Genomic DNA, 11,039 nt, shown 5'->3' on the forward strand with positions numbered 1-11,039 from the left:
GTTGGGGTACTTTTTGTACGACACAAAACACAAACGTCCACAGATTTACACTAAACTTACATGGTTTGAAAATAATTTTTGTATAAAACTTCCCTTAAAATTACTTGCTGAGGTGCTTGTTTTTTTCAGAAATGAGTTTAACAATTTCACAAAAATAATTTTTGTCTCAGTGAGACAGAAATTATTTTAGCATTACAACAATTTATGCTGCTCTCCTGAAAACATTGCTCTTTTTAACTTAACATCTAATGAAGCTGAAACTACTACAAGTGTATTACAAACATATCCTATTTCACAATGAGTAGGGATTCATGTCATGGCCAAATAATTGATATACAAAACCCCCAAATACACATCTCTATGATATTGGACCCATGGTTACTCAACGTCCAAACTGATAGACTCAGGTTAAATGAACCACCAGAACTCGAGTCCGCTGCTCTTAACCCCCTCAGACACAACACGCCCAGAGTCGATATTAGTGGTGATGAGTACTAAGCTTGGGCGATATCACGATATTATCGAATATCGCGATATTAATTTGGAAACGATTTCGATATCGGATGGATTTGGTTTTAATCGAAATATCGATATATCGCGATATATCGCGATATATCGCGATATCGATTAAATATCGCGATGTATTGGCTAGCTGAGACATCTTGCACCCCATAGGTTTGGAGTAAAACCAAAAGAATAGATCATTAGAACACCTCTCTTATGCTATGACTGTCTCTTCTACAACTTTCACTTGGAGTTTGAAGACTAATGATGTCAAATTTAATTAATCGCGATTATATCGAATATCGCAATATAATGTCGGCGATATATCGTGAATAAAATAAATCGATATCGCCCAAGCTTAATGAGTTCTTAAACATGTAGGATTGGTGGTGCGAGTTAAAGAACACTAGGTATGATACAGGCGCTTGCCTCCATGCCCCTGGTCACTGCCTTCATGCCCTTGAAATGCTCCGGTAGAAATTTACAGTTTCCACATATTTGTAGGCTGCCTCTTACTACTTAGGAGAATATGCCTTGGTGCCCTTGCCCGTTTCAAAAACAAAGCATACAGGCCTGGAACCAAGCAGCCGATTTCTCGAAATGCTAGAATTAATCCTATCTTGAGTAACTCGTCTATACTTAGAATGGATTCAAAACCTACGGTTGGAGAATTTAACTTGTTCTACGTCTTTAGATTAACCCTAAGTTAGGAATCAAGTTTGGTGAAAATGACAGCAGAACACATATCGTGAAAGAGTAGGGGTTAACCCCGTTGTTTCTGGTTTATCATTTCTGATTCAAACCCAGCACCCTTATGGCTCAGCCACCATAACTTAGTCCAAAGCTCTATACACCGCTCAACCATGACAAATCGTTCCAGCTCAGGCAACCGCTATAAGCGACAGCTAAGAAAGGAGAGGGAACGAGAAAGACATCTCCATGGTCCAACCCTCCCTTTAAGTGTGACATCTGCTGGAGAGTATTTGGTTCACGAATGGGACTTTTGAGTCATCGACGGAGTCATCTTGGGCACCAACGACCTCAACCGTAATAACTTTGTTAACCTCAGGAGAACATCATCCTCAACACTAAAGGATTGTCTAATATCACATTTTCCAACACAAGCAGACATTACTCAGCAACTGGTGATAAGAACAATCCACACGACACCCAATCAACCTGACGAGGAGTGCTCCCCCATCTCCCCAAACAATCACCTCGCTGATGACATTTACTCTAAACCGTGTCCTCCTCAGACCGGACCTCATCACATCATCAAGAACCTCTCCACAGAGTGATCTGAGCAATGTGATTCATCCTAAACATACATTGTTCAACCGATACATTTGTCATTCCGCTGAAGGATGGGCTCAAGAGTGTCCGTCATTCCCTGTCCATCTTGGCCAAATTTCATAGAGCTGCAAATTTTGCTTAATTCTTCCGCTAAGTAAGGATACCAGTATACAATTGTTGCACACTGTGACAGGTTCCATTGCGTTTTGTACACTCGAGGGGGGAAATGGCACCCGAGGCGAAGCCGAGGGTGCCATTTCCCCTTGAGGGTGTACAAAACCCATGAACCCCAGTCACAGCGTGCAACAATTGTTTTGTTATACCTTTGTATAACAGTTATTCCTCTTCTCGAAGTTCTGTTGTCATCTTCAAACATTATTACGACGGACTATTCATTGTTTAATGAGCAGACGAACAAGAAACCATTCCCTCGAACCCGCGGTTGTTTCGTACAAAGCACTGGAAATCGACCAACGCCGGGAACGATCAAGGTGATGTACACCGGTGTACATCACTTTTCATGTTACCCGGCCCGTCGAGCCATGTAACATGCGTTTTTGTTGCTCGTCACATGATTGGTTCTCGACCAATCAAACTTAACAGTTTGTTATCGAGACAGATGTTACATGTGGAATGGTATTTGGGCTGGCGACAATAATTATTCTGGTAATTATACTTTTGTTGTGCTAAGCTCCTTTATGTGCTTACGAATAGGCAAGCTGATTACTACATGCAATCGTTTTGGTGACAGAACACAACACAACTTCAAGTCATTACCCACATAAAAGTTTGAGAAAGAAGCATTTAAAACTTTGCTGTATTCCTTGACGGCAGTGACTGTTTGTAGGGTTTAAGTTGCAATTTCTATAAAAAGTGGGGAAGATGGTGTAATGAGTGCAGTTGACTATTAAAGTCACCCATGGTAAGGAAAAGGAGGTACATGTATACTACATTAAAGGAAGACGAGGTATGTGAGTGCAGTTAACTTAGGTCAGCTATACTGTACTCAGAAAAGGGTTACGGAAAACATGGTGCGTAATAGTCTGCTATGTATGGCACCACATTCTCTACACTTCATGTATGTGAGCCCTGTTTACATTTTCAAACAAACTCATTCACAAAATCACAGCTCCCGTACCATCCCTTTAACCCGACAATCAGGTCATCCAAGAAATCTGGGTTTAGGGTAATTACCCATGATGCAAATGTACATTTACCTTGCTCCCCCATCCCTCCCCCCCCCTTCTAACGATGGCAAACTCTACATGACTCATATCACAGACCAATCCTTTTAGATCTAATCCGCACGGCTGTCTCCGTTCACTGAGTCGAGATGTGCTTATAATCAAAAAAATAATAAAAACATTAATGACTCATCGAACTGAAAGAGGTAATTTCAGAGTCCAATATCTGGCCCTAAAAAAGAAGAAGACAAAAGTACTACTTGTACTTTCGTTGACGGAAATTAAAAGTGTTTTTAATTATAATGTGGAAATATTCTTTTGTTTCTTCCATGGATAGACTGATGAAAAAAAACCTGAACTATGAGGGCAAAACGCGCATGAAGCGTGAAAGCTTGCGAGCGCAAAAGCTTGAAAGAGCAAAGCCTGCTTACAAACATTTATCTCTGCAATCTGGGGTGTTCCATGGTTTTCATCTTAATTTTGTTATGAACTTGATCTAAGAAAATGTCAATTAAAAAATAATAATAAAAAAATTGTTGATTGTTTTTTTTTCTTTGGAGGGGGGGGGGGGGTGTTGTTGTTGTTAAAAAAATGGATTTCCAGTTAGAAACAGAGAAATCACATCCCTGTTCTTCTGAGCATTGTACCCTCAATAAGTTCTTCCAAGGGCCTGTGGATATTGTTCAGTCATAGCGTTACTCGTCCTAACATAGGATGTCCCCCTATCCCTAAAGTCACCTGGAAATAGATTCATTTCTTCTTTCAAACATAAGAGTATATATGCTTATGAACAATAAAACGGTTTTTTTAGTAGTTGTTTGTCACGATTTATAAATAGATAAAGTTGTTTGGGAGGCTGACTTCGCCTACCCCTTTTGTGACGTCAATAGAGGCAGACTTTGCTTGCGTACATTAAACACATGAGGGCATGTTTTTTAGCTTGCGATTCACCGTGCAGGGTAATCCGAGTGGATTAAGTAGTTCTGTACTTAGGCATCATACTGATCAGGTACCCAGACGTAGTGTACGGGGCCAGACTACACGTTTTCTCTTCAAATTCGCGCCTCGATTGACGTCACGAACAACTCCCTCTCGAGTCGGGGCCTACTCTTAAAAATTTTTTAAAATGAGAACTAATTTCTTAGTTAACTGTTTATTCACATTCCCCTCATCAAAACACATATCTTAGTGACAAAAGCTTTGTTTTGTGACTTTAGTTTTTAATATCTCCTAGGACTTAAAGACACTGGACACCAATGGTAATTTTCATAGACTTAGTCTTCACAGTTTGTGTATCTCAACATATGCATAAAATAACAGACCTGTGAAAATTTGAGCTCACTCGGTCGTCGAAGGTGCGAGATATCAATGGGGAAAAAACATCGTTGTCGCACCATGGTCACACTTATTTGTGTGCTTTTAGATGCTTGATTTCGAGACCTCAAATTATAAATCTGAGGTCTCTAAATCAAATTCGTGGAAAATTACTTTGTCCTCGAAAACTACATTACTTCAGAGGGTGCTGTTTCTCACAATGTTTTACACCATCAACCTCTCCCCATTGGTCGTTACTATGTAAGGTTTTATGCTAAAAATTATTTTGAGTTATGACCAATAGTGTCCACTGCCTTTAAGTCCTACATTGTAAATATAGGACTAGTCCCAAGTTCTTGGAAAGTGCCCTTGCCCTTTTGAAAACTAAGCTTTGTACATGCCTATATGTATACACTATTTAATGTTTAATGTACATTTTGTGGTCACCCTTATGCACAACATCTGTCTGTCAATGTGAAGTTGATGCATTCTCAAATTTCTTGACCAACACAAAGAATTCACTCAACGCAGCATTGTCCCGGGACACCCCAGTAACTGGGTCAGGTTTAGACCTCTGAAGATAGAGGCAATAATCCATGGGTAATGAAGGAGCCATGACTGTACTATGGGATCATGCAGCTACCATCTTGGTCTCGTTACCTGTATCCAGTAACAGCAATGTATGCTTAAACTCATTGCACAAAAGAAATAGAACCAGACTATTTGTTCTTTCAGCTTTGGTTTGGCGTCTACCAGTGTTGAAGAATAGGCAGACGCGCGCGATCTAGCCGTAGCTGTTGCCGAAGTCGCCGTTTCGGACACGGCCTAACATTGAAATAAATGAGAGAGAAATCAAGATGGCTGCTCAATGATCAAGGTTTATAAGTGGGAAAGTAAGAGTTTACAAATACTGAATGTTTATGAGTGCGATGGTGAGAATATTTTCATGAGTTTTACAAACAAAAATTGAGTGTACCATGATTCTGAGCTTTTACGTAGTAATGTATTATAGACGGTGAACACACAGAAACTACAGCTTATCGCACTGATATGAATGCATGCCGATACACACAAACAACTATTAAAACTTTGAGGTTGATTCCTGGCTATACTCCGTTTTCAAGTTGAATGGCTTCTGGCCGGCATCCTGGACAAAGATAGATAATGTAGCTCAGTTGGTAGAGCGCCTGCATGTTAATAATAAGGAGGTCCCAGGCTCAAGTCCCACTACGGTCAATTTTCTTTGTTCACCCCCAAATTATTTAAAGTTTACCCAGTCAGTTTCATTTCTGGTTTATTACTTTTAGAATTAAATACCTAGCAGAATTGTTGAAAGGCGTTTGGGAAAAGGTGAGCTGTCAGCAGAAATGGGGACAGGTCACAGAAGGAAAGTCTGATAGAACTCTCAGTGACCTGATTTAGCAGGGATTTGGCAATGACCTGGAAAGGTTAAGGGTACTTAATAGGAGAGGAGACTTACAGATGCGTTGGTCAGAAGTAGATCAAGCCAAGGCAATCTCTTAAAGGCACTGGACACTACTGGTAATTACACAAAATAATTATTAACATAATAACGTACTTGTTGATAATTAGCCATGGAGAGCTGTTGATAGTATAAAACATTGTGAGAAATACTCCCTCTGAAGTAACGTAGTTTTTAAGAAAGAGGTAATTTCTCACTCAAATATTAAAATACTTCTGGCCAGAAGCATTTTATTAGCAATCTGAAAGCACACAAAAGTTTTGCAACTAGGGTGTTTTTCATTTGTTATTTTCTTGCAACTTGAGCTCAAATTTTCACATGCTTGTTGTTTCATGCATCTAAGGTATGGATACAACGAGTGAGAAACTGGTCTTTGACAATTACCAAAGGCTTCCAGCAACCGATTTCACGAAACACTAGGATTATTCCTGTATGTCGAAGTTAGGGGACGAGTAACTTACAATGTAGGTGGGTTCAATGCATCCTAACGTCTATGGTTTACAGAACTTAACTCGTCCTAAGTCTTAAGATTAATCCTTAGTTAGGAAGAGTTTGGTGAAATCAACGGCAGTTCCTTTAATACTGACCAAGTCTGTTAGTAATTGACCTCTCAGTTGACCTCTCAGTTGACCGCTCAATTGACCTCTCAAATGACCTCTCAGACAAAACAACATTAATTTTCTACTAGTCCTGAACTTCAGACACATCTGTCTCCTCTTGTGTGTCTCTTAAAGGCACTGGACACCATTGGTAATTACACAAAATAATTATTAACATAATAACGTACTTGTTGATAATAAGCAATGGAGAGCTGTTGATAGTACAGATAAAACATTGTGAGAAACACTCCCTCTGAAGTAACGTAGTTTTTGAGAAAGAAGTAATTTCTCACTCAAAATATTAAAACACTACAGGCCTGATGCTTTTATTAGCAATCTAAAGAAAATTAATTTATTTGGTATCAGTTACATGTGCCCAGCTATTTGTCAACTCCCCTTGGGAGGTTACAGCCTGTGCTAAGTGTACATAACACACTAAGCATGCTAAGTGAAATCAATCACAAGCACACTAAGCATGCTAAGTGAAATCAATCACAAGAACCATCTCTACCCCTGTAGGTTGAATAAGCAACTACAATGACTTGCTCTAGAATAATCATAATAATAAATTATTCTTGTAAAGCACATTTTGTCTATGGCAAGACTGCAATACGCTGTACATGCAAGTACCATAACCGGGATTCGAACCAACACCCTCATGATTTAACGACCAGATATCGAGTCTAATGCACTGAACCACTCGGCCAAGACACAACATGCCACGCCTTCTACATGAATGTACATTACTGTGTTGTTTGAAGTAAGCTTGGGCGATACCGATTTATTTTATTCACGATATATCGCCGACAATATATCGCGATATTCGATATAATCGCGATTAATTAAATTTGACATCAGTCTTTGAACTCCCAGTGAAAGTTGTAGAAGAGACAGTCATAGCATAAGAGAGGTGTTCTAATGACCTATTCTTCTGGTTTTACTCCAAACCTATGGGGTGCAAGATGTCTCAGCTAGGAAATACATCGCGATATTGCGATACTTAATAGACATCGCGATATATCGCGATATATCGATATTTTGATTAAAACCAAATCGATCCGATATCGAAATCGTTTCCAAATTAGTATCGCGATATTCAATAATATCGTGATATCGCCCAAGCTTAGTTTAAAGGCATTACCACTGTACATAGGGCAGGCCTTGAATTCCATTCTTGAAGGAGCCCACTGCCTTACATCTATAGACTGCTTGGCAAGTACACCGAACATAAAGTGAGATTAAGCCGCTCAAATCAACAAAACACAAAGTCAATCCATCCTTAAATGACTTCACAAACAAACTTTGTTTCCTCTCTGCAAATCATTCAACTCTCGCGGTGACAGCGGTGCTAATATTTCTATTAATACCACTCATCTGATTATGTTCACATTTCTATTTTGACACCCAGCGTACCATAACATCAGGCCAAGTGCCAACACTTAACCCCCTGCCAAGACTAGATATACTTCGGTCATGTTGACAAAAAAACAAAATCAGAATCTACAGTGTATTGACTGTGTGAATGAGATGGTTTAAAGGCACTGGACACTATTGGTTATTACTCATAATAATTTTTAGCTTATGAAATTACTTGGTAACGAGCAATGGAGAACTGTTAATAGTATATCAAGTTGTGAGAAGTGGCTCCCTCTGAAGTAACACATTTTTTCTCACTCAAAATATTAAAAGACTTCAGCTGAAGTCTTTCATTATGCATCCGAAAGCCCACAAAGTATTGCAACAAGGGTGGTTTTTCTTTCATTGTTCTCTTGCAAACTCGAAGACAAATTGAGCCATATTCTTGTACAGGTTTGTTAGTTTATGCAATGTATGTTGGGATACACCCAGTGAGAATACTGGTCTTTGACAATTGGCAAACTTGTCCAGTGACTTTAAAGGCAGTGGACACTATTGGTAATTACTCAAAATGATTATTAGCATAAAACCAGTAACCTTACTTGGTAACGAGTAATGTCTTTTCTCCATATTGGCTAGTATTAGTGATTAGGCTCCTTTAAAGGCAGTGGACACTATTGGTAATTACTCAAAATAATTATTAGCATAAAACCATTCTTGATAACGAGTAATGGGGAGAGGTTGATGGTATAAAACATTGTGAGAAACAGCTCCCTCTGAAGTAACGTAGTTTTTGAGAGAGAAGTAATTTTCCACGAGTTTGATTTCGAGACCTCAAGTTTAGAATTTGAGGTCTCGAAATCAAACATCTGAAAGCACACAACTTCGTGTGACAGTGGCAATTTTCTTTCATAATTATGTCGCAACTCCGACGACCAATCGAGCTAAGTGTAAATGCAAATCTGTGATTATTGTGTTTCGTGTCGAACAAAAAGTATTAAAACATGTAAAGAGGAGGAGTTTGATCCTATAGGCCTACTAGACAAAATTGAGATATTGACAAGATGATAACTGAGAAAAGGAGAGCAAACTCAAGCAAGAATTTCAAATAATGCCTGGAATGTTTGGGGTATTGGTTTTTTTTTTCAAATTTTTACGACATAACATTTTTAGAGGTAGTCTCCTGACTTCCACAAAATTCTACTCCGCAACAGAAGACAAATCTCCTGAATTCCAAAAAAACACTATGTACTCCACGGCAGTAGAATACAATAAATAGCAAGACAAGTTAAAAAAACAAAAACATAATCTACCCAGCCAGAAGATCTCTACACATGGTGTTACTGCAAACCAAATATGCGATACCTCACCATGCAATGCCTCAAATCCAACAAACTTACAAAAATAACTGTCCAAAATCATTCCATTTACAATATTTTGTAAACAAATCTAGGAAGAAATAAATAAAAATTTCTCTTTGATTCCAATGATGTCTGGACCTACCTTGAGTCTCAACGGAGTTTGTTAAGCAACGACGAGAAATTTACCGGAATTAGCGCAGCTTCACTTCACCTTCAGGCATTTAATTCAAGCAATCAACGACGTCTAGCGCTGTGATCCTAAGAAACCGTCCCAGCAGCAATCGCAGCGCTGCCTCAACTCAGAACCCCGATGTATTCTCGCCCGTCAGACTTCTTCTTCTCAAAGCGATCCCGAAAAAAGAGCTCCGCTCCCGTCGCACTTCAAGATAGGATTAAACGATGCTCCGTTTCACCCCGAGATAGTCTGATGTTGTGGAGTGTTAGTCTTAAAGACTCCCTCGGGCTGGATATTCGTACATCCCCCTAACAAGACTCTTCCATTACTGCTGATTAGACTCCCAACATCCACAAAGGGTGAAACCATAATTGAATAAGGGGTGTTGAAAAACATTCGGCTCCTCCTCCAGCATGCTAGAGTGGACAGGAGAATGTGAATTTTCTGGCTCTTTTTTTATTCTGTCGTTCATGAGGCTAATTTTTTTTCTGTTCTTCTGTGAAGTGTAAGACATTTGGTTGAGTGGTAATTGAGTAGGCTCGTTGAGGAAGTATTCATGTCTGATATCTGATGATAATGATGAGTAGAATGTTGAAGATGCTGGTGATAATCACAAGGAGGTGGAGGACTAAATGTCCACTTACGTCTCGCACTGATTTTGCAGTAGGCAAGGATGAGAGTCATTGCTGACAAAAACCTCTAAAACAAGCAACTAAATTTAACTAGGTGGGCCTTGTGCGCTTGTTGTCAAGCCTGCTACTTCATGGAGGCAACGAAGGCGGTTGCCTTTATACCCCCTTGTTAATGCCTTGATGCCCTGAAATGCTCACAGTAGAAATTTACAATTTCCTCATAGAGTGCTCTTGACTTAAGGAGAAAATGCCTTGGTGCCCTTGTCCTTTCAAAAATGAAGCATACAGGCCTGTGTTGCAGGCTGATGTGTTGTACAGTTAGTTAGCCTTCTAACGGGCCTGTAAACTGTGCACAGTACTTGCCCCCAAGAAATGTTAGTAGCCCAAATTTCCAAGATGTACACATATGTACGTATGTGATGTCAAAACTTTATCTTTCTGATGTAAAATTACTGGTAGAGACCATGTACTAGTCAAATGAATCCCTCCTATTCAAAGACATGATGCTCTCCTTACACATGCTAGTGCATCAGGCCAATACGCGCACATCTTGCACCTGCTAGTGCATCAGGCCAATACGCGCACATTAATAATAATAATAATCCAACATCATTAGGCCTACCGATCATTACCAAAATATGGCCGATATGAAAACAACAAAATTATTACGTTTTTGGGGTGGGGGTGCCGGTGCGTGGGTCAAAATCACTATAAAACATTAAGATAAAACCATTACGAATGATCCAGATTGCACAATGGGGCTTTTAAAACCAAGATAAACACAAAGTAGAAAACATTCAGAGGATCTTGTTCAATTCAGCGTCATTTGACCAAAGTTCCAAAAGTTTGGTCCAGAAAGCCCAACAGCTTTGGAAAAATACCTCAGGAGAACCCTGAAAGAAGGCTTTTTGTAAGGGGGAAGGAGGGAGGAGAGATGAGGAAACTGATCCATCTCTTCATCGATATCAAAGACGCCGACAGACAGAAAGATTTATTCCTGATGGATCAGAAGAAATTGAGCCGAAGAAATATGACAAAGAGCTCAAACACAGTGCAACACAGTGTTTATCAACAATGTACATTAGAAAATTAAACAATGTTGAAACAGCTTTTTTGCACATGGATTGAAAACATCGTG

General features: G+C 39.4%; 1 long non-coding RNA gene across 1 annotated transcript in view; it reads right to left on the bottom strand.

Annotated features, from left to right (window-relative positions):
* The window catches only part of LOC117301280, a 29,223-nt gene extending 19,761 nt beyond the window's left edge, over nucleotides 1-9,462 (bottom strand). Inside the window, exon 1 of the long non-coding RNA XR_004520278.1 lies at nucleotides 9,237-9,462. This is a non-coding gene — a long non-coding RNA (uncharacterized LOC117301280). The remainder of the gene's footprint in view (nucleotides 1-9,236) is intronic.
* Nucleotides 9,463-11,039: the final 1,577 nt, after the last annotated feature.

Source organism: Asterias rubens, chromosome 17 (genome assembly GCF_902459465.1).
Source record: "Asterias rubens chromosome 17, eAstRub1.3, whole genome shotgun sequence".
NCBI lineage: Eukaryota > Metazoa > Echinodermata > Asteroidea > Forcipulatida > Asteriidae > Asterias > Asterias rubens.